Source organism: Petromyzon marinus, chromosome 46 (genome assembly GCF_048934315.1).
Source record: "Petromyzon marinus isolate PM22_M1 ecotype Great Lakes invasive population chromosome 46, UKy_Petmar_22M1.pri1.0, whole genome shotgun sequence".
NCBI lineage: Eukaryota > Metazoa > Chordata > Hyperoartia > Petromyzontiformes > Petromyzontidae > Petromyzon > Petromyzon marinus.
This window is the reverse complement of record NC_133712.1, coordinates 6,045,093-6,050,731: the sequence shown is the minus strand read 5'-3', so window position 1 is coordinate 6,050,731 and position 5,639 is coordinate 6,045,093. Positions and strand designations below refer to the sequence as shown.

The 5,639-nt window shown below is 43.1% G+C and overlaps 1 long non-coding RNA gene across 1 annotated transcript; it reads left to right on the top strand.

Annotated features, from left to right (window-relative positions):
* The first annotated feature begins 341 nt into the window (after nt 1-341).
* LOC142930963 (uncharacterized) lies at nt 342-3,286 on the top strand. The gene is made up of 4 exons (XR_012946960.1): nt 342-781; nt 1,267-1,439; nt 1,833-2,197; nt 2,849-3,286. It is a non-coding gene; the product is annotated as an uncharacterized LOC142930963 (long non-coding RNA).
* Nucleotides 3,287-5,639: the final 2,353 nt, after the last annotated feature.

Genomic DNA, 5,639 nt, shown 5'->3' with positions numbered 1-5,639 from the left:
TGGTGGCGTAAAGTGTGGGTACTCCGACCACTTTTGAGACATTTGGCTGTGTATATGAGTATCCCAAAACCATTTAAGTAGCTCTCTCGACCTACTCAATGATGGAGGCCTTTCTGGAAGTAGAGGGGTGAGCAAATAATTGCAGGCCTGCACCTTTACGGTGATCTTTTAAACATATCGAGCAGTGTATGCGCCTCATGCACCTGTAGCTCTTTGCCACGTGGTGGCCAGTTGAATTCCCATCACAGCTGCCTCATACAGAAGAGCTCTTATCCGTGATCATATTACCTATGACTCCCATTATCCATGGCAGCTGTAGAGTCCACAGAAACACCAATTATCCGTGACCCTATTTTCATTCTTGTACGTAATTATTCAGGTTTTTCTTTTTTTACCATCCTGAATTGCGGAACAACTCGGTTCGCGCCGATGAGAAGAGTCGCCATGTCAATTCTTCCCATTATAAGTGTTTTGTTTTCATGACCAACTTCAGTACAAGATGTTGTATTGGATCATCTTTACGATAATTTTTGATCCCCCTGCTTCCGACTCGAGAAATAATTCATTTACACTTATAACGTTAGATGTACAGTGCACAAAATGAACGCCATTCTTCCATACAGACAGGAATCATCTTAATGGACTCTCATTTGGTTAAATACAATACAAATAATGCATCCGTTTTCTTAATTTTTTCAGGAAAACATCTTGGTGAAAGATCACCACACGGCAGCCATCCGATTGGCCGACTTCGGAGGAAGTTTTTTTGAATCTGAATTTCGTAAGTTACACTTTATATACATTTATACACATCATCGCATTTCTAAATATTCCTACAGATCCTGTTATCTGGAATAATTTTGTGTTTTATATATCGTCGTTCATGCAAATTGTGTGAACGATGCTGATGTGAAATTAATATAGCAGATATCACAAGAGCTCACGCAGTGATGCCTGTGCATGGTAGCTCCACACGAGGTATTAAGGGAATGCTCACAACTCCTTAGAACCTCCAATTCACAACCGTGCATTGGGAATGTCCACTTCCGTGTAAAATCACGTCCTGTCATATTTTGTTTGTTGCGGTTGCACCCGACTTAAGAGCCGCATGGCTCACAGGGCTATACCTAATAAATGAAAACTTGAAACTTGAAAACTATCACATATCATGCAGGACAGGGTGCGAACACATTGGGGATTCTTTTAGTGAAACTATGACTCCTACAGGCCACCTAAGCAATATTGTATTTTTTTATTTTTCTCCAGCCGGTTATTCCTTTGGGACGCACGGATACAACGCTCCCGAAGTCTTGCTGGGCCAGCCGTTTGGAACATCAATTGACATGTGGGCTGCCGGGTGCATACTAGCTGAGATATCTGTCGGCAAACGACTGATGTCAATAAGCAGCAAGATTCAGGCGATCGCTGGCCTCACAAAGGTAACATTAATTGTATAATTTTGTATATTTATTAGCGAAAGATTGTGGGTTCAAATCTGGTTGGGGTTTATTCAGCCCTACAGTGTTGATAAAATGAGTACTACTTTTTAGGGAAGTCGACATTGGTTGTCATAGAGATATATTCACCTGTGACGTATGAATGGAGTTTTACCACTGACTCAGGGCTGCAGCCAGGCTATGATCACTGCCTCAATGCTCATTTGACTTTGAGTACAAATTCAATTTTAAACAGCTTCATATTACGTGAAATCAAGTGATTACTCAATAATGAATAATTCAATCAATAGGATACACACCATGTATGTAAGTACGTACAGAAAACGCCTCTTAACTCGCCAGTGACATAAGAGCAAATGTATCGTTTATTTTCAGATTGTGGGAACACCACCCTTTGAGATGCTGCACGCTGCACCAGACGGTCCTCGGTATTTCAGTGAGTACTGCAAATTTTAATTTTAATATGCGATTAGGTGTTATAACATCACTCGTCTGGCTGCACAATGACGTGAAAGTTGGGTTGTTTCCCCACGTCCTTCACAGCCTTCGTTGTACATCACAGCCTTGTGCACATTAATAATATTTTAATGCATGACATCGTTTGCGATTGTACCCACTGCAGACTTCTTTGGGCAACTGACCAAGGAATGTCTGCAGGAGACCCCTAAGTGTTGCCGACTCAAGAAGTTTCTGAAAACGAGAGACCCATTGTTCCTGGACTTCATCAGCTCCATCCTATGGTGAGTGTCCCACTCTTTAAGTTTCCCTCAACTGTAACAAAATTCCAGTCAATTTCTATATCACAAGGGAATATGCATCCCCTTTGCAATGTACAGCTATCTTGCATATCTCTGCAGAAGAAACTAGGTAAAGAATGAAAGGGCAAATGCAGTACTGTATCCTCATTTAACGCGCTAGTAGATGTTCTGTATTAAGAAAAAATGCATTTAGTGAGGAATTACCGTTTACACATTACAGAGATAAACAAATAAAAACCATGCACATTTGCACATTTTCACTATAAAATTAGCTTGCAGTCATCCCATGGCGAGAAAAAAAACTGTGATGAGGGTACGCCACCACGTACTATATCATTATATTATTCCGCGCATATACCTAGAATTCCTATACTGCTCAGCCATGCAGCTGAATAAAGTTGTTTGTCATGAACCGCTCAGAAAGCCCGTTCCCGAATGGAAGAACTTTACTTTAGCGATAACACGTTGTGTACGCACACTTTGAGCGTGGACTTACCATACCTATATTCACATACCTGCAAACCCTTAGATACTTTATCAAGTGGATGTAAGTTTATTGTATCACTATAATGTGTCATTTGGGTATGTATATTTTGCTGATCTTCTCATCGGTACTTGTCTCTTTGTTTTCAGCTGGAACCCAAATGACCGTCTAACTCTGAAAAGTGCTCTCAAGCACCCATGGATGAGTGCAGCTCCAGCTCCACCACCTGGACTTCACCAGGCACCAGCATGCAAGATCAACTCCCATCTGGCTCCTGCAACCAAGACCTTCCCTATTCTGGACCCCTACAACATCCCTTCCAAGACAATGGACCCCTACCAATTATGCTGGCTGGATTCGGACCCCAACAACTTCTTCATCCCGGCTCCAGCACCTTGCCACCTTCCCTCAATTCCACAACTTACTTCTCCTGGCCAAATTCCAGTCGAATCAGTTTGCTGCAGCTCTTCCGGAGTGGCAATTCCCATTTTGGCCACTAAGGTGTCCACTGCCACTTTCCTTCCATCTCCAGCCGCCGTTGCAGTCCCCTTAATTGAGCCAAGGACTGACGCCTTCCTGGCTTCTGCTTCTGTTGCATTAAGCGCCGGAACCATTTTGGATGTGGAGATGCCTACAGCCACTAGCTCAACATCCACCACAAAATGCAGCATTCAGGTGGAAGATGTGAACACTGCTGTGTCTTCGACAGCATCAATTGCTGACCCCCTCCCAGAGTCGGAGACCAGAATTGATGCGGACATCAAGCCTCTGGATATTGAGGAATTTCATATTTCAATTGAGGCAGTCGATGAGGCGACCCAAAATGGAGCCGAGACGAGCATGGGCTCCATATTGTCTCTGCCTATAAACGCAGACGACACTGTTAACCCTCTCCTGGAGTCCGAGAGCACGGTTAAGGCAGACTCTAAGCCTCACGATGCTGAACAAATGAAAGCCATGGTACAGAGTGACATGGACAGTGCAGAAAAAATTATTGAGGTCCCCAAATCCCAATCACCAACCATCCGCAAGAGATTGCATCGGTTCGGACGCGCTCTTATTAAGTTCGTCTGTTGTTGTGGGGGAAGTGGTGAGGGGGATTAAATGTTTTAATATTGTCAAATATATGGGCAGCCCTCGACTTATCACCTGTTCATAAGTCGAACGGTTTATAAGACGTTTTTAAAAGGGAAACATTGTTAAACTCATACAAAATATTGAACATTTGCATTTTATACTGTAATAAATACTATATTATACATAACATACCAAATAAATGTTGGTAAATAGAAAGAAAAATCAGTTTTAACTTCACTTGCCTTGATTCCCGATGATGCTGGCTTGTTTGTCGGAAGGCGCATAATGGATCCCAACAATTTCACACACAAGGGGGCATGTAAGCGCACTCACACAAAACATACACGACAACGATCCCCTGTATAGCCTGCCTTCACAGCGTTTATGAAGGTCGCCTTTGACTCAACAGTAGCGATGTTTACACACACCGCACCAGGTACTCATTTGAGGCCGAGTTGACCTAGGAGAGGCCCAGGACATATTCAGATTATCATCACTGATGTTGGTTGTGAGTGGGAATTAAATTTTTAATATTGTTAAGTATACTCTGGTTCCTTCGATAAAGTCACGTTGGTAAAAAGTAAAAAAACAATGAAAACAACTAAATCAAATCACGACGTTTCGGAGGCAACACAAGCTTCCGTCATCAGGATGAACAGCCACAGTAAAATATACTGTGGTGAGTAGAGAGAGCTATTTGTGACAAGCGATTATATATGGTAAGAAGGGGGGAGGAGCCAGGGAGGACGGATGCAGGGTAGGGAGGGGGGTGAGTGTTGGGGGACGGAGATTATTGAAGCTCCTGGGCATGGTACTCATGTACAACGGATTAGGGCGGGGGGCGGGGGAGAGTGGGATGGGGGACAATTTTGCACGATTGAAACGTTGCACGTCAAATTTCCTAGTGATGGTAGTGTGTAAGGCTGGGAGTAAAAGACCGGAGATATGGATATGAATATAAACTCTAAAGCAGCTAAAGTTTTACTTGATTAATAACATCCTTCCAATGAATGCTCAATTTTAAACCATCCTCTTGGTTGAAGTTACGACTATGTTTGTATATCTGGATGGATTCATGGACAAATCTTTGGTGGTATCCAGATGGCTTGCAGAGTACTTTGGTAGCAATGATCAGCCACGGCAGAAGAATTTGTCCTATCGTGTTTCAAATCTGACTTGTGCTCGTGAATGCGGTCAGATACGTTGCTTCGTTTCCCCAATATAACAATCACCACAAATGCAACTCAGTTTGTAGACACCAGGGTACTGTAAGTCAGGAATGACATTCTTTACGGATGGGATTAGATCACGTATTTTGTGTATTGTACTGAATCGGACCTGGATCTTGTGTTTGTTTAGAATTTTGGAAACCTTTTTGGTAACGCCTGCTATGTATGGTAACGTGATGGTTTTGATCGGAATCTCAGGGGGTTGTTTCTCCATGGTAGGAGAAACAACTCTGCGGATAGTACGGTCCAAATATCCATTCATCTTAAGGGCCAGGTGTACATGTTCTAATTCATTGGCCAGGTGGTGTTTGTCAGAGATGCAGTGGGCCCTATGGTGTAGTGTTTTGATGAGGGAATTCTTCTGTGCCGGACGGTGGTGGGAATCAGGTTTCAGATAGGAGTCTGTGTGGGTGGCCTTCCTGTAGACAGAATGTCCCAAAGAGCCATTGGACTCCCTCTCAAACAGAACATCCAATAATTTTAGCTTGCCATCCTTCTCCACTTCCATGGTGAATTTGATGGATAGGTGTATGGAGTTAATGTGGTCGAGAAATTGGTTCAATGCTGGAAGGCCATGTGGCCAAATGACGAAAGTGTCATCCACATATCTCTTCCACAGGGAAGGACACAGGGT